General features: G+C 45.3%; 1 long non-coding RNA gene across 1 annotated transcript in view; it reads right to left on the reverse strand.

Annotated features, from left to right (window-relative positions):
- LOC308341561 overlaps positions 1–16,334 on the reverse strand; it is a 28,639-nt gene extending 12,305 nt beyond the window's left edge. The window contains exons 1-2 of the long non-coding RNA XR_013966717.1: positions 16,113–16,334; positions 3,407–3,510 (exon numbers count right to left, since the gene is read on the reverse strand). This is a non-coding gene — a long non-coding RNA (uncharacterized lncRNA). The remainder of the gene's footprint in view (positions 1–3,406; positions 3,511–16,112) is intronic.
- Between the last annotated feature and the right edge of the window lie 8,096 nt (positions 16,335–24,430).

Raw genomic sequence — 24,430 nt, forward strand, 5'->3', positions numbered from 1 at the left:
TCTTAGCCTCTCCGGGGTCCTAAGATGGCCTGTCCTGGGGATACCTCACAAAGTGCCGCTTGGGCCCTTGGCCTCTTTGGCCTTGGTTTCCACGTCCGAAAAATGCAGGAGCTGATCCGTGGCTAGCTAACACTCTTCCAGGGTTAAAAATCAGTTGACTTTGTTCTTTCTGCTGATATTGGTATTCTTCCTCCTGTAAAACAACTTAGCAAATGACCCTTAACTCCTCAGGCTTTATTCCTTCCCTCTGAAGCGAGCAGAGGAAACTGATGTATGAAGTTCAGAGAGAATGCAGAGGACTTCTGAGCTGAAGGGCTATTTCTCAGTTTGAAGGATCCCATTGCCAAAAATGGAAGTAGTGTTCAGAGTGTTGTTTTTGCCATGTCCCCTGGACTTAAATGGAACTGAATTCTCTTGCAAAGTTCGAGAGGAGAGGAGGGGGTGCCTTGACTGGGAGCTGGCTGGTAATCTATGCACCAGACGTCCAAGTTCAAATATGCTTTCAGAAAACTTCAGTTCATTTTTCTCCGCACACAATGGGACTGTTGTGTCTCTAGAAGCTGGGAGAAGGCAGCTGGCTTTCTAGAGCCCCATGGCCAGCATCTTTCTGATTCCTTTTTGATTTTCTTCTTTTGGAGAAAAACGTGTCCCCACAGGACACATTGGTCTGAAGAATAAAATACTGGCCAGTCATTGTCCTAAAGTCTAGAAAACGAGAAGCGCACTGTGAATGGATGTTATCAGGCCCTCATTAGCCCTTGGCCTCAGTGAGTCATTCAGCAGTAGACGCAGTAGAGGCTTTCAGTAGATTGGGGGCATTAAATACTTTAACCTCACCTTAATGACTTGCCCTGCCTATGCCGACCCTTTTAGGTAGGTTAAGTCGCCAGACTGCTGGGTCCTTGTGCTATGTTAGTGTAATTCTGTCAACTACTCCGTACAGGAATGTGTTGAAAAAACACTCATCTGATTTCAAAAGTCCAGAAGGATTCCTGTGCCTCCTGCTTGTAGGATCTAATCAGATGGTCTCTGAAATGGTTCTGGCCCTCTTTTGGGGAGAAATATCTAAAATTAGAAATTGTGGGTTTTTTTCTGCTAAATTCTGTGTGCTCTTTGTTGTGTGTGTGTGTGTGTGTGTGTGTGTGTGTGTGTGTGTGATTTCTGTTTAAACAGATGAAATTTGGGACTCCTGGGTGGCTTAGTTGGTTAAGCATCTGCCTTCAGCTCAGGTCATGATCCCAAGGTCCTGGGTTCGAGTCCCATATCAAGCTTCTTCAATACGGAGCCTGCCGCTCCCCCTGCTTGTATTCTTTCTCTCTCTCTCTCCCTCTCTGACAAATAAAAAAATCTTAAAAAAATATATAAACAGATGAAACTTGAGGAATGGGCCCGAAAGGAAACAAGCTGAGACATTGGGATATGTGGATGTATTTAGATACAGTGATGGTGATAGCTGACATTTCTTCAGTGCTCATTCTGTGCCAGGCACTGGTAGAGGCACCTTATGAAATTAATTCATTTAGTCCTCAAAGTGACTCTTTAAAATAGATATCTTTATCACCCTAACTATGAAACACAGGGAGATTAAATCACAAAGCTGATAAGTTGTTGAAACGAGCTCCCCAAAGTGGTACTAAGGGCCAGAGACTATACTGATTTCCTGTGAGCTGGGTGTTCCCAAACTTTCACACCTCTTGGCTTTAAGTTGTGTTGTGTTCTGGAGATGCCTATTGTGTTGTACGTGTTGTGTTTCCGTTCTGGGTACAGGTCTTGCCTATTCATTGTCTTTATAATCTGCTTCCCAGTTATAAGATGAGCAGAAAGTAATAGAAGAGTAGATAGGAGTGGGAAGCAATGGAAGAAGGCATGACGTTGAGACCATACGTGCATGCACGCGCATGCAGACACACACACGCACGCACACAGGCACACACACTCACAAGCCGACCCATTTGTTTATTTGATAAATCACTCATGTGCTCTCGCAGGCTCCTTTCCTGCCAGCTTCTACAGAGCCTTTCCCTGAGGGACCAGCCCTTTCCAGTCCAGGTCATGGGAAGGGGCAGGAAGGGGAGGGCTTCCCTTCCAAGAGCCTGCCGGAAAACCATGTTTGGACAGGGTCACTTACAAGAATTGATCAATAAGGACAGCAACTGTGAAGGCCAAGCCTCTGTGAGTGCAACAGTGCAATCAGCAGCTCTCAGAGCATAGAAGGAAATCTCTCCTGTCCTTCAGGAGCTCAGCTTCGACAAAAGCAAACACAGGTTTTGATGTGTCCTCCCCAACCTGTGCCCACAACCCAGGATGCCAAGATTAAGATCTTGGGATATATATTGTGGGATATGCTGTCATGTGCTCTGTAGTCTCTTGTACCCTGCATTTAAAAATAACCCCAACTCATGAGGGCCTTGGGGGGCTCAGATGGTTGGACATCTGCCTTCAGCTCAGGTCATGACTTCCAGGTCTGGAGATCGAGCCCCATATCGGGCTCCCTGCTCAGAGGGGTGTCTGTTTCTCCCTCTCCTTCTGCCTCTCCGCCTGCTTGTGCTCTCTGTTTTTTTCCCTCTCTCTCAAATGAATAAAATCTTAAAAAAAAATAACTCCACTCTTACAACTATACAATCAAATATTATGTCATTGCAATGAATGAGGTTGAATTAATTTTGAAAGATATCCGTGGGGCGGGGGCCCCTAGGTGGCTCAGTTGGTTAAGTGGTTAAGCATCTGACTTTGGCTCAGGTCATGATCTCAGGGTCCTGGGATCCAGCCAGCATGTTGGGGGGGTTCCCCTGCTCCACGGGGAGTCTGCTTGACCCTCTGCCCCTCCCCCTACATGTGCTCTCTCTGTCTCTTTCTCAAATAAATAAATAAATCCTTAAAAAGAGGAAAGAAAGATATCGATGGTATGTTTATTAGGTGCAATACACTCGCACAATAGGACACTTGGTATGATCCCATCTGTGTAACAAAGATAGAAATACAGGCATAATAACAATAATAATTCACGACAATAATCTCTGTGTAGCATTTATTACACACCAGTATTTATTCTAAATGCTTTACATTTATTAACTTACTAATCTTCACAACAACCCTATAAAATGGATACTAATATTATCTCAACTTTATATGAAGAAATCAAAGAAGGAGAAGTTTATCACTTGCTCCAGATCACCCAAAGAAAGGGCAAAGTCAGAATTCAAACAGAATTCAAAATGCTGATTGCCCCAGCCTCCTGGCTCTAGAGCGTCTGTCATTAACCAGTATGCTGTGCTTACACGTCATGTAGGCATAGAACGATTCTGGACAAATGCACAGCAACCGGCTAACCATGGCTAGCCAAGAGGAGTGGAAATGGTGGTGGGATATGAGACAGGGCAGAAAAATCCATTTTTATGATACATACCTTTGTACTTTGGGACATTATTGTCAGACTCTCCTATGATTTGTTCAGAGTTTGAAGAATCCTTTAGCAGCTACAGACAATGATTAAATCTGGACAGTCTGTTTCTAGGAGGAGAGAATGAGACGTGGATTGGCTATGAGTAGAAGGGAAAGAGCAAGATTTGACTTAAGGAGAAGAGGTTGATGCCAGCAAGGGACTTGGAGCTGTCAGAAGCCCAGAGACAGGAAGTGTGACGGTGCCTGCTGGGGGTGGGGCGGGGAGCCTGAAGTTAGGGCTTCATGGGTACAGTTTCAGTTTTACAAGATAAAAAGAGAGGGGTGGGACTCTTAATTATAGGGAGCAAACTGAGGATTGCTGGTGGGGTGGGTGGGGCTGGGGTGGGGTAACTAGGTGATGGGCATAAAGGAGGGCATGGGATGGAAAGATAACTGGATATTATACGCAACTGAGGAATCACTAAGTTCTAACTCCAAAACTAATAACACCACTCTGAAAAACAATCTGAGGGTTTTGAAGGGGCGGGGGGTGGGAGGTTGGGGGAGCCAGGTGGTGGGTATTAAGGAGGGCACGCATTGCATGGAGCACTGGGTGTGGTGCATAAATAATGAATTCTGTTATGCTGAAAAGAAAAAAAATAACACACTATGTGTTAATTATTGAATTTAAATTTTTAAAAAAAGAGAGGAGCGGAATGGATGGTGGTGGTATTTGCACAGCAGTGTGAGTGTGTCTATTACCGCTTAAAAACTGGTTAGGATGGTAAATTTCATGTTAGGTGTATTTTGCTACCATAAAAAAGAAATTGAAGAGGATAAAAAAAAAAGAGAGAGAGAGAGAGAAGCGGGAGGAAGAGATGAGAAGAGCCAGGAGAGGCAACAAAGAAGGGAAAGGAGTTGAAATTGGTGCATAAATGGGTACTGGGGACCTTGGCTGGCTAACACGTCCAGCTTTAACGACCTATACTCAGATACAAAGTCTCAGTGAGGGGGAAACTTAGGTTCTCCAGAACATAATGTATGTTATAGAGAGAGCATAACTTATGTTCTCCAGAAATGAATTATCTTGCACCATTTATAAATTAAACCATTAACAGTCCTCTCGGGAGCTAGTTAGAGGGTCCCGGAGAGAATTCCAATCATAACACGCTTACTTGTTTCCATCCTGAGACTGAGTATTTTGGTTTGGAGGGAAGATTGTTGTTTTAAAGCAGAAGTAAGCTCTCTGTCTCTGAAAAATGCAAATACAGATTGATCCTCACTTCTGCGGAGCAGTATGGATAAACAGGGCCAACCACAAACACATCAGCGTGGGCGAGCAGGGACCAGATTCAGCCACAGGGACATCCTGCTGGCCTGCTGGTGAGGTGGCCTCATTCCAGCAGATCCCAGTAGCTCCTTTGCTAGGTCTGCTATCAGCTCACCCACCTTTGGCCTTGAACTAGAGCCAAGGTCTCTAGAGGAAGGAGTGTGCTATTGCCATTCACATCTGGGCCTTCCCAGCGCCCAAGGAGGTCAGGCTGTACTCAGCACTGAGTGACTACCAGGGCTTCATGTGTGGGACATTGTCCCTGGAAAGACCGAATCTCCGGAAAAGATAGCCTCAGACGGGCCATCAGTCAGGGCCAACAACAATCATCCTCACTTGGGACATCTCTGAAAACTTTGCTTTTGGGGGCATACAAATGAGATTTTCTTAGTTTTTCCTAGGCTTGGAAGGACTTCACTTTAGAGCGCAGCATGGTTTCATTTTGGCAAGTATGAAGAGTTACCACCTTCTAATGTCTTTTTTGTGGTCACTGTTTCATCTCCAGATAGCTACCTTTGTAATAATTTATAATAATTAGAGTTAGAGTTACTGAGTGACTACTACGTGCCGGAAATCATACCTGAACCCTTCTCACAGGAACATGCTGCGATGGGGAATATCGCCACCATTTTATAAATGGATGAAACTGATCATCAGAGAAGTTATAAGCCTTATCCAGGGACACCCACTTGTGGCAGAGTTGGGATTTGAACCTAGGTCTGTTCAACTCCAAAGCTGGTAAATTTATATATTCAATTTGTGCATTATAAATTATGCTAATTGCCCTTCCAAGTGCAAATAGGAACTGCTTTTGTTTAAGATTTTATTTATTCATTTGACACAGAAAGAGCATGCACAGCAATGGGAGCAGCAGACGGAGAGGGAGAGGGAGAAGCAGGCTCCCTTCTGAGCAGGGAGCCCAGTGTGGGGCTTGATCCCAAAACCGTGGGATCATGACCTGAGCCGAAGGCAGACACATAACCGACTGAGCCATCCAGGTGCTCCAGAAACTATTTTCTATTCAAGTAGCTCTCTAATAAATAGGCAGCCGGAGCCCCACGTAAGCTCAGAGTACCTTGTCAAGATGTAAGGTCTCAGATTCTCCTCTACCTTACCAGGTATGAAAGGCATTTGCATATAGAAGCTTTGGAAGCTACGTTTCCTCAGCTGCTAGATACCATGAAATCCTAGACGTGGCTTGCTGTATCCCCAAAGTTCCTCATTTACGCGGAGGGTTTAACTTAAGCCCTAAGAAGAGTTTGCACTAATTGTGTTCAGAGGCCTGAAAAATGAGCCAAGCTAATCCACTTCTCTCCCATTGCAAGGCCAAGGACAAGCTTTCTGAGCTCATCACTGCCTTGCAGGGGAGGTAGGAGAGGGCTGTTTCAGTGTTTCTGGCTACGTGTCTGGGGAAGAATCATTGATTATCAGTCAGGGCTGATTGGTATCTAAGAACTGCTTCTCTGCTGGAGGTCTGTCCTCACCGTGAGGCCGTTCTGTGTGGTTTGTTAAGGCTAGCCCCAATTTCCCAGTATCTCTTGGATATGATCTTAATGATGATTTATGCTCCTTGACTTCAAGTTCTCAATCTTTATACAAATTTCTAACTCCTTTTTTAAAAGACAACTCAAGGGGCACCTGGGTGGCTCAGTGGGTTAAGCCTCTGCCTTCCACTCAGGTCATGATCTTGGGGTCCTGGGATTGAGCCCCACATCGGGCTCTCTGCTCAGCGGGGAGCCTGCTTCCCCCTCCCTCTCTGCCTGCCTCTCTGCCTACTTGTGATCTCTCTCTGTCAAATAAATAAATAATATCTTAAAATAAAATAAAATAAAAAGACAACTCAGGAGGGTTCTGTTAAAGAGGTGATTTTCTAAAGCTGGTTGACATTTGCATGGCTCTACTCTGCAACAGACAGAATTTTATTACTCATGAAAATGTGTCTTTAAAGACAGTGTTTTTACACTCCTCCTCCCCAACAATCCGTCAAAAAATACATTTTAGACTTCTAAGTCCAAGCAAGACAGACTAAGAGGAACCAGATTTGCTTTCCTGGCTGAAACAAGTAATAAGTTGGACAAACGCGTAATGAGCAGTGTTTAGATACTATCAGGCAGTGAAGACAGTGTTCTCTGAGAGAGGGAAACAAATGAAGTTAGCCCCACAGTCATCCAGATTACTTCTGGAAGGATTTCTAGGTTGTGAAGCAGAGAAGAGGAAGCCAGGCAGAGCCTCATGATGGAGCAAATGGAAATGGGAGTCTGGGGAGCCGAGGTGGCTGGAGTCTGCAGAAAGAGAAAGTGCTGGACACCCGCAGAGGGTCTCTTCTAGTCTAGCTGAGTACCGCTCAGTGCATGCATGTGAGGAAATTAGCCGTAGCCGGACAGAACCACCCAAAAGGGAGCAGAGGACAGGACCAGAAGAGTTCATGTTCCTCCCAGCCGGAGTGGAAAACTTCCTATTTGATGGGACTTGCGGTAGAGATCTCGTAAAGATACTGCCTCGGTTGTAGAACAAAATCAGTCCTAGATTAAAGGCAGCTCTGGTCGTACCAAACAAAGTTTGAAGCAAGCCTGGAAAGGATAAAACTGTTCTAAGTAACTTAATCGTGCTCCAGGACAGAGCCCAAGGATATTTATAGGAATACAAAAATATCTAGCACTAACAAGGTAAAATTCACAAGGCTGTGCATCCAATCCAAAAAATTGCCTGTCATGTAAAGAAGCCAGAATATGACCAATAATTATAACATTTATAGAAGTAAAATGTATGGCAACAGCACAAAGGCCAGGAAGGGGAAAATGGGTGTATACTGCTTTATGGTCTTACGCTTTGTGTGAAATGGGATATCTGTAGCCAGACTGTACTCTACTGTTTACAAAATAATGAAGAGTTATAGCTAATGAGTCAACAAAAGGGGATCAAATGGAATCTTTAAAAATATTATTATAGGAACAGGGCAAGGATGTCCCCTCTCACTCTTCCTTTTCAACATTGTTTTGGAAGTCCTAGCTAATGCAATAAAACAAAAAGAAATAAAAGGTATACAGATTGGAAAGGAGGAAATAAAACTGTCAATTTTTTTTTAAGATGACCTGATTGTCTATGTAGAAAATTCTAATGAATCAACAAAAATCTCCTGGGATAAATTTGCTATTACAGCAAGTTTGCAGGATACAAGGTCAATATACGAAAGTAAATTCTTTGCAAGCTGGTGCAGCCACCCTGGAAAACAGCATGGAGGTTCCTCAAAAAGTTGAAAATAGAGCTGCCCTATGACCCAGCAATCGCACTACTGGGTATTTACCCTAAAGATACAAATGTAGTGATCCAAAGGGGCACGTGCACCCGAATGTTTATAGCAGCAATGTCCACAATAGCCAAACTATGGAAAGAGCCTAGATGTCCATCAACAGATGAATGGATAAAGAAGATGTGGTATATATACACAATGGAATACTATGCAGCCATCAAAATAAATGAAATCCTGACATTTGCAATGATGTGGATGGAACTAGAGGGTATTATGCTGAGTGAAATAAGTCAGTCAGAGAAAGACAATTATCATATGCTATCTTGATATGAGGAATTTGAGAGGCAAGGCAGGGTGGTTGTGGGGGATCAGAAGGGAGACAAACCATAAGAGACTCTTAATCTCACCAAACAAAATGATAGTTGCTGGGGTGTAGGTGGGTAGGATTAGGGTGGTGGGGTTATGGACATTGGGGAGGGTGTGTGCTGTGAAATGTGTAAGCCTGATGATTCACAGACCTGTACCTCTGGGGAAAATAATACATTATATGTTAATTTTAAAAAAGTAAATATTTTATATACAAGCAATAAAAAGTTGGAATTTGAAATTAAAAGCACAATATAATTTATATTAGCATTATTACATAAATATGAAATGCTTGGATATAAATCTGATTAAATATCTGTGAGAGGAAAACTGCAAAACTTCGATGAGAGAAATCAAAGAAGAACTCAATGCATGGAGAAATATTCCATGTTCACATATAGGAAGACTCAATATTGTCAAGATATCAATTCTTTCTGTCTAGAGCTATAGATTAAACATAATCCCAGTCAAAACCCCAGTTTTATTGTATGGATATCATTTAATTATTGTATGGATATATATGGAGAGGCAAAAGACCCAGAATAGCCAACACAATATTGAAGAAGAAGAACAAAGTTGGAGGACTGACACTACCCAACTTATTGTAAAGCTACAGTAATTAAGACAGCACAGTATTGACAAAAGAGCAGACAAACAGATCAATGGAACAGCATAGAAAGCTCCAAAAGAAACCCACATAGATTCAGTCAACTGAATTTTAACAAAGGAGCAAAGACAATACAATGGAGAAAAGATGGCCTTTTCAACAAATGGAACCAAAATAACTGGACAGGCACATGCAGAAGTACATTTAGACATAAATTGTATACCATTCACAAAAATTAATTTAAATAGACCATAGATCTCAATGTAAAATGAAAAATTATAAAACAACTAGAAGATAACAGAGAAGGGAATCTAGATGACTTTGGTTATGGCAAATGATGTTTTAGATACAACATCAAAGGAACAATCCATGAAAGAAATAATTCATATGCTGGACCTCATTAAGTTGAAAATTTTCTTTTCTGCAAAGGACACTGTTAAAAGAATGAGAAGACAAGCCACAAACTAGGAGAAAATATTTGCAAAAGACATATCTGATATAGGACTGTCATTCAAAATATACAAGGAACACTTAAAACTCAACTGTAAGAAAATGAAAAACTAGATTTAAAAAATAGGCAAAAGACTTGAATAAGATACCTCGCCAAAGAAAATGTGCAGATTTTCACATAAGCATAGGAAAAGATGTTCTGCCTCATGTCATCAGGGAAATGCAAATGAAAATGAGACACTACTACACACCTAGTAGAATGGCCCAGTTCCCAAACACTGACAACACCAAATGCTGGCAAGGATGTAGAGCAGCAGGAACTCTACTGTGTTGCTGGTGGGAATGCAAAACGGTATAACCACTTTGGAAGACAGTTGGTAGTTCCTGATGAAATAAAACAATCTTACCATGTGATCCAGCAATCACACTCATTGGTAGTTACCCAGATGAGTTAAAAAAAAAAAAAAAAAAAACCAACTCATCTCTATACAAAAACCTGCACATGGATTTTTATAGTGGCTTTTTTCATAATTGCCCAAACTCGGAAGCAACCAACACGACTTAGAGTAGGCTGAATGGATGATAAACCGGGGCCCATCCAGACTGTTGAATGCTATTCAGCACAGAAGATAAATGAACTATGAAGTCATGAAAAGACAGGGAGGAGCCTAAAATGCATATTACTAAGGGAAAGAAGCAAATCTGAAAAGGGCAAAACTAGAAAAAGCAAACAAAACAAAACAAAAAACCCATTGGTTGCCAGAAGTTGAGGTGGAGGTGGTGGGATTAATAGGGAGAGCACAGAAAATTTTTAGGACCATGAAACTATTTTGGGTGATACTATAATGGTGGATAATGGGTCTGTACACATTTGTCAAAACCCATAGAATGCACAACACCAGGAGCAAACCCTAATGTAAAGTAGGACTTTGGTGATAATGATGTGTCCTTATAACACTTTGATTATAACAAATATGCCACTCTGTGCAGGTTGTTGATAGTGGTGGAAGTTATGTAGATGGGGCAGAGGATAGATGGAAACGTTCTGTACTTGCTGCTCAATTTTGCTGCGAACTTAAAATTGCTCTAAGAAATAAAATCCATTTTTAAAAAATTCTAACAAATCATCCAGAAGGCATAAAAGTGGAGAAAGGAAACCCAAAACAAATGGAACAAATAAAGGCCAAATAGCAAGAAAGTAGGTTTAAATCCAACTATATCGATACTTACCTTAAATGCTAATTAAAAGGCAGAAATGGTCACTATATAAAAAAGCAAGAATCAACTATATGTTGTTTCCAAAGAAACCCACTTTATATATAAACACATAAAGAGGTTAAAAGTAACACCATAATACACCCTGGTACCACTAACCAAAAGAAATCTGGAGAGGCTCTATTAATATCAAAGTCAATTACAGGGCAAAGAATATTATTAAAGACAAAAAGGGTTATTTCATAGTGATAAAAGGGTCAATTAATCAAGAGGACAGAACAACTTTAAACATTTGGAGTTTAATAGAGTGTAATAACAGAGCTTCAAAATAAATGAAACAAAAACTCATAGAACTCTAAGAAGAAACAGACAAATCTACAATTATAGTTGGAATTTTAACACCCTTCACTCAATAGTTATTAAAACAAGTAGACAGAAGTCAGCAAGTCTGTGGAAAAACTGAGTAACAACCAACAATTAACTGGGCCTAATTGTTATTCATAGAACTACCCATGCAGCAAGAGAATACGTATTCTTTTCGAGTACACATAGAACATTTACCAATAAACCATGAAATGAGTTCCAATAAAGTCAAAAGGATTTAAATTATACAAGTGGTTCTCTAGCCACATGGAATTAAATTAGAAACAAATAATACAAAGATATTAGGAAAATTCCCAAATATTTAGAAATTAACGCACTTCTAAATAATCTGTAAGTCAAAGAAAACAGAAGGTAAATTAGAAAATATTTTGAAATAAATAAGAATAAAATTATAACATCAAAACTGTGGACATAGCTAAAGCAGTGGTTAGAGGGAAATTTTTAGCACTAAACATTTCTACTAGAAAGATCAAAACAATGGCCTCAGCTTCTACTTTAAAAAAAGTAGAAAACGAAAAGTAAACTAAGCCCAAAGCAAACATAAGAGAGAAAATAATAAAGATAACAGCAGAAAGCATTGAAACAAAAAATGGAAAAATGATAGAGAAAATCCATGAAGCAAATGCTGGTTCTTCGAAAATATCAATAAAATTGACAAACTTTGACAAAAGAGAAGACAAAATCACTGAAGGGGGGACATTACTGCAGCTCCCATACAGACAAAATGGATAATAAGTGGATATTTTTTATAACTTTGCTGATAAATTCAATAATTTAGAAGACAGAAGAAATATTTTGTAAGACACAAACTATCAAAGCTAAGTGAATTGAATTTCTTGTTATGAAAAAAAAAAAAAAAATCTTCCCATGAAGAAAACTCTGGGGCCAGATGGCTTTACTAGTGAATTGTATCAAACATTTAAGGATGAAATATCAGTGCCACCCAAACTCTTCCAGCACATGAAAAGACTTCCTGATTCAGTCTGTGGAACCAGTATTGCTTTCATACTGAAATCAGACAGACAGACACCACAGGAAAAGGAAACTGTGGACCAATATCCTTCATGAAAAACATCCTTAAAATTCTTAGGAAATTAAATCTAACAAGACATAAAAAGGATAATATACGTGTCCAAGTGGGATTTATCCTAGAAATAGGAGCTTGGTTTACCACTGAGAACCCAACCTATAATTCATATATTAACAGACGACACAACATAAAAACCATATCATTACATCAATCAGCAAAACCATACGTAAAACTCTGAACAGTGAAAACTACAAAACCTTCCTGGATGAAATATTAGAAGGCCCAATAAAATGGAGAGATAGATTGTTTTCATAGATTGTTAAGATTCTGTGTTGTTGAGATGAAAATTCACTCCCAAACTGACCTATGAATAACACGATACCACTCAGATTTCCAGAAGGCTTTTTTGAAGAAATTGGAAAGCTGATTTAAAATGTATATGAAAATCCAACAAGCCTAACATAGCCAAAACAACAAAGTTGGAGTTCTGATATTACTTGATTTCAAGACTGAATATAAAGCCACAACAATCAGGGGCACCTGGGTGGCTCAGTTAGTTAAGGTTAAGTATGTGTCTCCTGCTCAAGTCATGATCCCAGGGTCTTGGTATCAAACCCCGTGTCAGGCTTCCTGCTCAGCAGGGAGCCTCCTCCTCCTTCTCCCTCTGCTGCTCCCCCTGCTTGTGCTCTCTCTTTCCCTTTCTCTGTCTCTCTCTCTCTCAAGTAAATATATAAAATCTTAAAAAAAAAAAAACCCACAACAATGGTATAAAGAGATAAGTGAACAGATTGATGAAACAGAATATTGAGTCCAGGAATAGACCCACATGTATATGGTCATTTGATTTCAAGAAAGATGCCCAGGCAACTGAACGGAGAAAGGACATCCTTGTTAACAGATGGTGCTAGAACAATTAGATAGCTAGCTATATGAAAGAAAATGAACTTCAATCCTTACCTCACGCCATATATATAAATTAACTTGAGGGGCACCTGGGTGGCTCAGTGGGTTGGGTTGCTGCCTTCGACTTGGGTCACGATCTCAGGGTCCTGGGATGGAACCCCACATCGGACTCTTTGCTCAGCAGGGAGCCTGTTTCTCTCTCTCTCTCTGCCTGCCTCTCTGCCTACTTGTGGTCTTTCTCTGTCAAATAAATAAATAAAATCTTAAAAAAAAATTAACTTGAAATGGTTCATAAACTTGAATATAAGGCTAAAACTATAAAATTTCCAGGAGCAAACAGAGAAGGGCCTAGTGGCCTTGAGCTTGGCTCAAAGCTTTTTAAAATATGACACAAACCCCACAAACTATACAAGCAAAAATAAGTAAATTGGCTAAGCAAAAAAAAAAAAAAAAAAAAAAAAAAATCAATCTTAAATCTGTTGCCCTTCAAAAGGCACTATTAAAACAATGAAAAGGTTAGCCCCAAATTGGGAGACAGTATTTGCAGAACATATATCTGACAAAGGACTTGTAACAAAATATATAAAGAACTCCCACAACTCCTTAAGAAGATGAATAGCCCAATTAAAAAATGGGCAAAAGATTTAACAGTCACTTCACCAAAGAAGATGTACAAACGTCAAACATGAAAAGATGCTCAAGCTCCTTGGTCATTAGGAATATAAAAATTAAAGCAATGAACTATGAACTACCTAGCCACAGAATCTTTAAAAATTAATGCAATTCACCATTCTAAGCATTGGCAAGTGTCCATTTAGAGGACCTGGAACTTTCACTCATTACTGGTGGAAATGTAGAATGGTGCAATTATTTTACAATTTTGTTTTGGCAGTTTCTGAAGAAGCTATGTATACATCTACCATATGACTCAGTCATTCCATAACCAAGTATCTACCCAAGAAAACATATTGCCTTCATAAAAACTTGAATGTGAATGCTTATGGCACTTTTGAATGTAATAGTCCCAGACCGGAAACAATCTAGATGCCCATCAATAGGGGACTGCATACCTAATTTGTGAGAGATTCATGCAGTGGGATTCTACCCAGCAATAACAATGAATGAACTACTGATACATGAAACCACCTGGATGAATGTCCACATAAGCAGCCTGATAGAAAGGAGCCAGACAAAAAAGAGAGTGCCCTTACTGCATGACCCTCTTTCTACACTTTTCTAGAAAGTACAGACTATAATCACAAAGGGCAAATCAGTAGTTTGTGGGTAGAAGTGGGAGGAAAGGGATTACAAAGAGGTATGAGGAAAATTTGGGGGGGCAGGGATATGTTACCTTTTTAAAAAAACAGAATATTGTTTTTGGGGGGGATTTATTTATTTACTTTTAAGTAATATCTGTGCCCAACATGGGTTCAAACTCATGACCCCGAGATGCTCTACTGACTGAGCCAGCTGTGCACCCTGGATATGTTATCATGATTGTGGTGATGGCTTCACACATGCATACATATGTGAAAATTCATCAAATTGTACACTTCAAATGTGTGAAGTTTACTGCATGTTAATTATGTACTTCAAAAGGGTGTAAAACAAAAGGAATTAATTTTGGCGTGCTACTGGCCATACACCCAAACATACTCCTGAAACAGTCTTGCCAAGAGGGTATAGCTCAGTTGGTAGAGCATTTGACCACAATTAGTCTTGCCATGCACAATGTCATCTGATATGTGCTTTTCATTTCATTCCATTCATTTGGAAATATACTCATCTACTTAGTAGATCACGATCTACTAAGTTGATTTCATAATTCCCTACTAGGTTGATACCTGTAGTTTGAAAAACACTGCTTTTAAGATCTGTTTGAAAAATGCGTGGCTTGAGCCCAAAACAGTCCCTTAATGACACTGACAAGCCCCCATGAGTTAGTTCCTATGTATTTTTTTTTTTTTTAAGATTTATTTATGTAGGGCGCCTGGGTGGCTCAGTGGGTTAAAGCCTTTGCCTTCGGCTCAGGTCATGATCCCGGGGTCCTGAGATCGAGCCCCGCATCAGGCTCTCTGCTCGGCAGGAAGCCTGCTTCCCTTCCTCTCTCTCTGCCTGCCTCTCTGCCTACTTGTGATCTCTGTCTGTCGAATAAAATAATTAAAAAAAAAAAAGATTTATTTATGTATTTGAGAGGGGGCGGGGAGGAGCAGAAGGAGAGGGAGAGAGAATCTTAAGCAGACTCCATGCTGATCACATGGAGCCTGGTGCGAGACTCCATCCCTCGACCTTGAGATCACGACCTCAGCCGAAACCCAAAGTCGGCTGCTTCACCACCTGAGCCACCCAGGAGCCCTAGTTCCTAGGTCTTTATCACCAATGGTCCTCCTCTTCTGTTAAAGTGGTGACAAATTATAGAGTCTTAAAGTAGATGGCTTAAGCTTTCAAATTCTTACTCTGGAGACTGAGATCAATTTTTACCCTTTTGCTGCCATCTTCCTACCTCCTTGTTCTGAGATGGTTGATTTTAGGACTTCAGACTGAAAATTCTTCTGTGACACCTTTAGTTAGGAGGAATACTATAGGGGATTTCCAGGGGACAGTGAGATGGCAGCCGCTGACACACAGTTATTACAGTCACCCTAGCAAGGGTAGCAGCCACTGCTAGCTATCATTTCCCTCAAAAAGGAAAGCAAGCGGGCTCCGGCACTAAACCTACCCTTTGTGATGACTTATTTAGCTCCCTGAAGAATTTACTTTGAGTTTTTTTTCCTGCCTATGCATGAAGGAGGCCATATGGAAAGTAGCTCCTGTTTCCTAACACACAGCACACTGACAGTAGTAAGTAACCGTGTGTCTATGCCCAGCGGGGTCCAGCTAAGAGGAGGAAAAAGCTAGAGAAGAGAATGGATGGAAGAAACCTAGGCTTGGGGTAGTTTCAGCTCTGCGGTGAATTCATGTTCCTGCATGCAACCTTGTACTGATGAAGGTGGCGTCTGTCTTCAATGACACATCTTTCTGTGTCACAGGAAGTGGTGTCATTTGCAAATTAAGTGCATTTGACGTCCATAAAGATTTTTAATAAGAATTTGAAATAAAAGGACTTGAAACTCAGGTAGGAGTTGGAGTTGTGAGTCTGGACCCTGCCTTTTTCTGACAGTAGCCAAAGACAGGCATCGGAAAGAGCTGCCCTTACCTGTCCCAGGACCTCAGCCTTCCCATGGTTCCAGAAGGACCTACCGGTACAGTGGATCCCAAGTGGCCCACTTAGGGGACGCGGGGTCGTAAAGGAGAGCTTGAATTCCTAGCCTCAGCAGAGCGGCCTGGGTCTCAGTTGATTTAGCTCCAAAAATCTAAGATCTGGATTCTACTCAGAGAAGTAGCTGCCTGAGGCTGTAAGTTCAGAATTTGAACATTCTTGGGGGCGGGCAGTCAGAGTATATTGATACTGTTTCTTCTGGGCAAATAGGTTTCGGTGTCAAGTTGACACCTTCCTTTTTTAGAACCAGGAGAGAGCACGATATACTGACACATACTTGGTCTTGGTATCAAGCAGACGTTGGTTCAGATGGTGTCTCTGCTGCCTGCCAGCCTGTGACCTTGAAAAAGTCATTTAACCTCTCGGAACTTCAGAGTTCTTGTTTAGAGCGGGAATTCAAAACCGGGAGGGATTTCGCTCCCGTCCCCCGACCCCTCCCTGGGGACATCTGGTGGTCTCTGGAGACATCGATGATCATCATGACTTAGTGGTGAGAGGTGCTACCGGAATTTAGTGGGAAAGTCTGAGGATGTTCTAAACATCCTACAGTGCACACACAGCACCCCCACAGCAAAGAATTATCTGATCCAAAATGTCGACAGAGCTGAGGTTGAGAAATCTTAGTTTAGAGGTTAATGTATGCAAAATGTCCGGCATCCACTAAGTAGATGCTGAGTTGGTAGTAGTTAGCGTTCAGCGTGGTCGATGGAAACCCAGATTCTAGGGAAGCAAGGATCATGCAAGTTTGTCTGAGGTTCAGGAACAGTCCCCAGTAAGCCCACTGAGAGCTACTGCAGGTGTAGCAAAGAGGTTCAAAGTGGTGGCTTTGGAGCCAGCCTGCCTGTGTCCGAATCCTGGCTCTACCGTTCACTGCCTGTATCATCCTGGGCAAGTCACTTAACCCAGACTATACAGTGTGATAATGTTACCTGCCTCAGGAAGGATAGGTGTGTCTTGCACAGCAACTGCTCATCCAACACTTGCTGTTGTTTGCAGGGGAATAAATACGGAGCCAGAGCCGAGATGAGCCCTGACTGAGTAAGAAACGGAATTTTTGGAGAGGAAGCATGGAGGGGAACACAAACCAAACATAGATGGGTAATTGACACAGTGGCAGAAAGTTCATCAGGCTGCTGATGACCCACACTGCTGCTGGGCAAAGGGCCAGATGTTTGTAGGTATCATGTCACTGAATCCCCTTGATGACTCTTTTAAATGGCTTCTATTAACCTATTTTGGTCTTCTTTCACAGACACGGAAACAGGTTCTAAGCAATTAAAATAGCTTGCCCAGACTCTCACAGCCTTCAGGCTAGAGCTGGGGGTTTGGATCTAGGTGTTTGAATCCAGCCTTTGTTGTTGTGGGCTGAAGTTCAGAAATGCTCAACGTAGGGCCGGTTCCAGGATATAAAACATTCAACCAGCTGGGGTTCCCCGTGTTTAGGAAAGGAAGAAGAATGGAGAGCCAAGCCTCCCTCTCTCTCTCTCTCTCTCAGCAGCCTAAGAGGGGGGATGTGGATGGTTAGGTTACTCAGTGTTGGTGCTTTCTGCCATGAGGAGAGATTTTCTAGAGGATTCCTGAGCTGCCCTTCCCCTCACTAAATGTTTCATGAGGCTAGTGCCCTGAGCGTGTGGGTGTGTGTGGGTGCGTTTGTGTGCAGCGAGATGAGACCCCAAGAGCCTGGGACTGAGCAGCCAGCAGACCCAGGAGAAGGTTCCTGGTAGAAGCTGTGCCCCTTGCTCTAAACAAACAGCTGTGTTTACAAGAGAGGTGGAAATGGTGCCTAAAAATAGCCAAGAGGCCTGGATGTGTCCCAAGACGGGCCACGTGAAGGGGTCGCACGCACGGAAGCTCAGGGCCAGGGCCGTGAAGTTGGCGTTGTTTCGTGGCTCTCTGGCTTTGGTGGGGGTCCCCTTCACTCCAGCTGGGGCTGGAAGACATCGCACCTGCTTGCGCCCAGAAGGCCATTGGGCCGACCTCCCCAGCGGCTGGCCCAGCAGAAGCCAAGGAGGGGCACGGCACAGGCCACAGGGCCTCAGCCCCATCTTCTGCCCTGTGTGTCCTGCAGGGGGCTGCATTTTTCTCCCCGGGGCAGAAATGCTCTCCCACGTTCACTAACCTGGTTGTTTAACTCTAGGAGAGGAAACAGATGCTGGCTGGTCGGACGTCGCCGCGAGCACACGGTTTTGGCAGGGGGCTTGCTGAGGCTGATAAGGACACAGAGTGTGCTCCCGGATGGGCCTCTGCCAATTCGCTTTCGGGCCTTTTGGAGGCTGCCCTGAGCCACCACCATCGGAACCTGGCTCCTTCCCAAGCCCCTCCACACAGCTGACCGGGAGGAGGGTTATTTTTAAACTGATCTTTGTGACTTCCTCTTGGCTTTCCCCCTTGCTCTCCTCTCTCAGAGACCCTGAGAGCAGCTTCCTGCCTGTGCCCACTGGAACCCTGGTGACAATGATGCATGCAGGGTCCTGGGAGGTGAGGGCTGGCTGTGCAGGGCAGGGACATGGCCTGGGGCCAGGGTGCATAGTGCTGGGGGGGCGCGGGTACAACAGCGGGCAGGCAGGACTGTCACAGGACTCTTGGCTTCAGGCCTAAGTGCTGGGGGTAGGGGGCACTCCCAGAGTGGTCACCCAGTAGGAGTCTTGTGAAACCTGCCATTCCAGAGCTCTCCAGGGCCACGTAGAAGGTTACAAAGGTGATGCCCTGAGCCTGGGCATCACCGTGCTGATCCCATGGGGGAGCTTACCCTTCCTGGGCTGTGCTGTGCTGACCAGAACAGCACTCCTTTGCCGTCTGCGGGGAACACCCCTGCAGTGGGCCTTGGCTTACAAAGTCCTGGGGGAGCGCGTCTGGCTGGCTGTACCACCAGCATCTTCAGAATCTGTCATGGATCAATCATACTGACGGTCCCAGCCCCAACACCCCCGGCCATAGAGGAGGAGAGCCTCGCTGCTGGCACGGAGCTTCTGGGGGCTGCCTGGGAGACACATCCCCTCACAGGGGCCCCAGAGCTCTGGGGCTGCAGCCCCTGGCTTCCTCCAGTTTCCAGACCCACAGCCAGGCAGCTCAGGGGCAGCCATGGAGCCCAGCAGTGGCCCCGAGAAGGGGCCCATTGCCTCGGGTGCAAGCGAGCACCTTCGTTGTCGTCTGCTGGGACGGACAGCTCCTCCGCTCCCACTGGGGAATATACAGCTCCTGTCCTCTCCCCACCTCTTGGGCTGGCCTGAAGCCAGGACCTGAAAACACCTCTCAGCCGGTGACTCCTTTTTCCATCAAAGAAGCAGGGCTGAGGACAGCCATGTAACAGTTTGGGAAGCGGATGATTCCTCTCCCAGACAGGGGGAACCCAGGCTCAGTCCTTACCAGGAGGTGACCCCTGATTCCGCAACCCCCATGAAATCGGGTGGGAAGAGCCAGGCTGCGTCTCATGGGCCAGTCTCCATGTGATGCTCAGGAAGCCCTTTCCAGGTTAGAGTCTGGGTCAAGAACTAGGCCTTCACTCTGGAGATTCCCTCTTTAGGGGACACATGGACCCGGGGGGCATCTCTCTGTCGAATTCAGAATTCTAGACACTCAGCCTCTGTCAGTCATCCATGGAGAGTGACAACCCCGCCCCCCCCCCCCCCAGGGTTGCCAGGGGATGGAATGGGTTGCTGAGACAGGAGCAGCACCTCCCCCCCTTACCCTTTCAAAATGTCAATGTCAGCTTCCTTACCTGTGCCAAGCAGTTGTGATGGAAACGATGGGCCCAGTGACATGGCTGCGGCAAGGACAGAGGGAGAGTGTGTGACAGAGCCCTTAGCGTGGGGCCAGGCCCACAGCAGCCCACGAGAGGGCTCGTGGCAATGCCTGCGCTCCTGCCCGGGACACCCCCAGCCTGGTTTCCCGCACACAGTAGGCAATTTGGACACTTGTTATGTTTTCCCCTTCCTTCCTCAACAACTTGAGGGGAGGTGACAGGGTAGAGTGCATGTGTGTGCACCCTCCTACACTCCACACATACTCACAGCGAGACGTGGTGATGCCAGGTACTAGTTTATTTATTTATGTGTGTATTTTAAGATTTATTTACTTATTTGAGAGAGAGGGAGAGAACATGCGTCCGCGTGCACGAGAGAGAAGGGGGCAGAAGGAGAGAGAATCTCAAGCAGACTCCCCAGTGAGTATGCAGCCTGATGCAGGGCTCGAACCCACGACCCCGAGATCATGACCTGAGCCCAAACCAAGAGTCAGATGCTCCAAGGACTGAGCCACCCAGGTGCCCCTCTGTGCCAGATACGCGTTTAGACTTTGCTTCTAACTCCTTCTATCTATTCCGTCTGAGGGCTTTTGCTGACCCTTATGAAACAGGGAGTTGGGCCCATCGCTTTCTAAATTCACTTTTTTCTTTTTATTTATTTATTTATTTGACAGACAGATCACAAGTAAGCAGAGAGGCAGGCAGAGAGAGAGGGGAGGAAGCAGGCTCCCTGCTGAGCAGGGAGCCGGACACGGGGCTCGATCCCAGGACCCCGAGATCACGACCCGAGCCGAAGGCAGAGGCTTTAACCCACTGAGCCACCCAAGTGCCCCTGGCCCATCGCTTTCTATGATCCACTTACAGACAGAATTCCAGATGTAAAATGGTATCTATGAAATGGCACGCACACACTCTCTTCATTTCGTCACAACACAGCAGAGTTGATTTCCCACAGGGAAAAGCGAGGAGGAACTGTGCGGCCGGCAGCTGTCCTTGGGCCTGACCCCAAGGCCCGGCCGCCTGTCTTTCCTGCTCAGATGCGGCACTGCCCTCCTCCCTGAAGGTCACGCATCTTCCCCACAAGGCCTCTCCCACTGCCTCCCCGCCGCCCAACCCCGGCCAGTGGCTACCCTCGCCTCCCTACAGATGTTTCCAGTTTCAGACTGCACAGAGTTCACGTGGGTCATTTGTTCCATTTGCTCAGAAACAACAGCCAGCATTATGGGCAGGAAAAGGAGAGGGTGCCAAGTGCAGGATAACACAAAAAGCCCTAGTCATGGGCACTGGGCGGGGTGGGGTCTTGAGGAGGGGAGGAGAGCAGGCTGGATTGTCTCGCAGTGACCCAGAGTTCTGCTGTCCCGGCCGAAGTCATGGTCACTGAAGCGAGGTCCAGCTTTCCTCTGGGAAGGGCCAGAGAGGGCCAGCTGACTCATTGCGGAGGGACAAGGACGGAATGAGATGCTATCTCGAAGGCTGGGAGTGGTTGCCGCCTGGCCCCAGAGGCTGAACCTCGACCGAGAACAAATTCTATTTTTTGTTCCTTCGAAATCAGGAAAGATCGCTGCATTAATGAAAGATTAAACGATGTTCAGCATTTAAGGTCGAGAGCAAATATGAATAAATGTAATGCAAATGAAATCGTGGGCCTCCCGTGGCCCTGGATGTTTGCCATGCAGCTGTTTCTGCAGGAGTCAGGTGTGTGTCCAGCCACCCTCTCACCGTGTGCAGGAGGGGCTGCCCTTCATAGCAGGTGGAGAGCGCCGTGTGATCTGCCGGGGCTTCCAGAATGAATGGCATGCGAGACACAGACACTATGGTTATTGCTCAGGATAATCCAGCTCTGGAAACCCTCGCTTTGAGAGCTTCCCCAGCAGGAGAGGAGGCTTTTAGGGGCTAGTGAGCCGGCAGGCTGCCCTTCCTCAGCCCCAGCGGAGTCACGGGTGGGTCTGTGGGTGAGCCCACTGAGCATGCCTGTGGATGCTTTCCTGGGCAAGCAGGTGCTGCCCCCAGTGTAGACAAACCACTCAGAATGGGGTCAACAAAGCACTTCCTGGCAAGCAGGAAGCAGAGAGGTGTTACTGCCTCCCGAAGTCTCCTTTGGACATGTCCCATTGCTGAAGCCAGGAGCACATTGTGAGAGATTGGACTGGAAAAGAGCCCCTTGGGTGAGAGACTGAGAGGCAGCACTGGAGAAAACAGGCCCTTGGGGGCACATCTTTAATGGATTCCCAGCAAGCCTGAGGCCCATCCTGAGTGAAGCCCTGGGCCAGGAGCTGGAGGGACCCTGGCGGTGCAGCCTGGCCCCCTCCCAACCCCAGGGCCCTCACACACACTGTGCAGGGGTGTGAGCCAGCACCGGGGCCCACTAGCCTCTGTGACACCGGTTGTGCCTGTAGTCACTTCACCTGGGCTCCACTCAGGTATCTTTGTCATCGATCAGAGGGGCAATGAAGACATGGAGGATAAACAATTTGTCCAACATCTTCATGTAGAAACAATTTAAAACAAGAGAGACGGGTTTGCCTTGAATCCCATGGCAGGACCTGATAGTGACTTCTCCCTTGGAACTTGTGGGTCAGAGGCAGGGGAACAGGCCTCCCGCTGCATGGAGGGGCCTCTGGCCGTGGCTGAGCTCACTGTTCACCCACGAGCGAGGCTGTTCAGAGAGATACAAACCAGGAGGCCAAAGAGCCAGCAAAATAGAACAGGGAGGGAGCCCCTCCAACAGGAGACTCGGAGAATCAGCCCTAAGGAAACACAGGAACCTGGAAGCACATTTTAATGAATTCCCAGCCAAATGGATCCCTAACCATTTCTGCAAGGGAAGAAACCTGGATGCTTCTCCAGGTCTGACCTTGAACTAGCCACTCTGGGCATCAGTTTCCTCCAGTGTGCCGTCCCCCGTCCCTCCCCAGCTCCTGGTCCTGGAACCGCTCCCCACCGCCCCATGGAGCACAGTGACCAAGTCACCATACTCTGTGAGTCCTGTGCCCTCGTGTGTCCGACCAAACCAGCCAAGGCCAGAGGCGGTTTGAGGTCCTGCAGAGAGACAGGTGACCAGTAAGGTGTGCATAAACCGGTTCTGATTGTGTAGTGGGAATGAGCGGAGTAAGGCAATGGACTGTATGTGCGTGAGTGAGTGTTGAGTGTGTGAGTGTGTATGTAAAGGGCACACTTTAGACATATTACAGAGATGAATGCCATGGGTCGTCCCAAACTACAAAATGTGATGGAGCTATCAGACAGTCTCTCCCAGGGTCCCTTTCCGGAGGCCCTAACCGGTCACATGCTGTTTTCCATCTGAACTGGTTCGAGGTTGACGTTAGATGCAAAAAAACCCACATTTTTTCTGAGCAAGTGGTCTCCTTGGTGCCTCCTCATTCCTTGCTGGATGTTGAGAGGTGTGGTCAGCACTCCTGGGGGTCGAGGAGCAGCCGGACTCCAAGGTCACCGCATCATGCGTTCAGCGAGGATTTACCGAGGGTGCCCTTTGTGCCGGGTATTATTTTAGGCTCTTGGTACTCCGGGGACAAGGGCAGTGGGAGGGAGATGTAAAGATGAATCAGGCATAATTTCTTATGGAGTTTGCTTTAGGACTTTACTAGCTCGTGGGAGAAGCAGTCACGTAAATAAATATGAACTGTGTCGTAGTCCTCAAAGGGAGGAACATGTCAGCAGATGTGGGTGTACAGAGGAGGAAGCTATTAACTCAGTCTGCTAGTGACTTCCATCCTTTGTGGAGTAGGCGGGGTGTACATAAATCAAAATAAAGTCTACCTGAGGGAAATCATAATATCACGCCCTACACAGCACCGGTCCTAGGGTGTTTACGACGCGCTAGAGTATGCGGGATAGCGGTGCTCCAAGCCGCTGACCGAAAGCTCTCCTCAAAGAGGTCAGTTAACCCCAGGGGGCATTTTCTGCCTCCTCATTTTTTTTTTTCTTTTGCCCGGAGTGATCATCTAAAAGATGATTGTGGGGGCACCGGGGTGGCTCAGTCAGTTAAGCGTCTGCCTTCAGCTCAGGTCATGATCCCTGGGTCCTGGGATCAAGCCTCACATCGGGCTCTCTGCTCAGCAGAGAGTCTGCTTCTTCCTCTGCCTCTCCCTAACCCCCATGCTCTCTCTCTTGCCCTCTCTCTCAAATAAATAAATCTTTAAAAAAGATAAGATTGTGGGGGCGCCTGGGTGGCTCAGTGGGTTAAGCCTCTGCCTTCAGCTCAGGTCATGATCTCAGGATCATGGATCTCAGGATCATCTCAGGATCGAGCCCCGCATCAGGCTCTCTGCTCAGGAGGGAGCCTGCTTCCTCCTCTCTCTCTCTCTGCCTGCCTCTCTGCCTACTTGTGGTCTCTGTCTGTCAAATAAATAAATAAAAGCTTTAAAAAAAAAAAAAAGATAAGATTGTGGACCACTTGTTGAGGAAGAGAACTTCACCCCGAAGTCAGGAAGGGACTGACAAGAATCTTTGTGCAACCACCAGGAAGAATCACCTTACAGACCTACCTTGGAAA

This window comes from Martes martes (assembly GCF_963455335.1).
Source record: "Martes martes genome assembly, chromosome: 4".
In the NCBI taxonomy this organism is placed as follows: Eukaryota; Metazoa; Chordata; class Mammalia; order Carnivora; family Mustelidae; genus Martes; species Martes martes.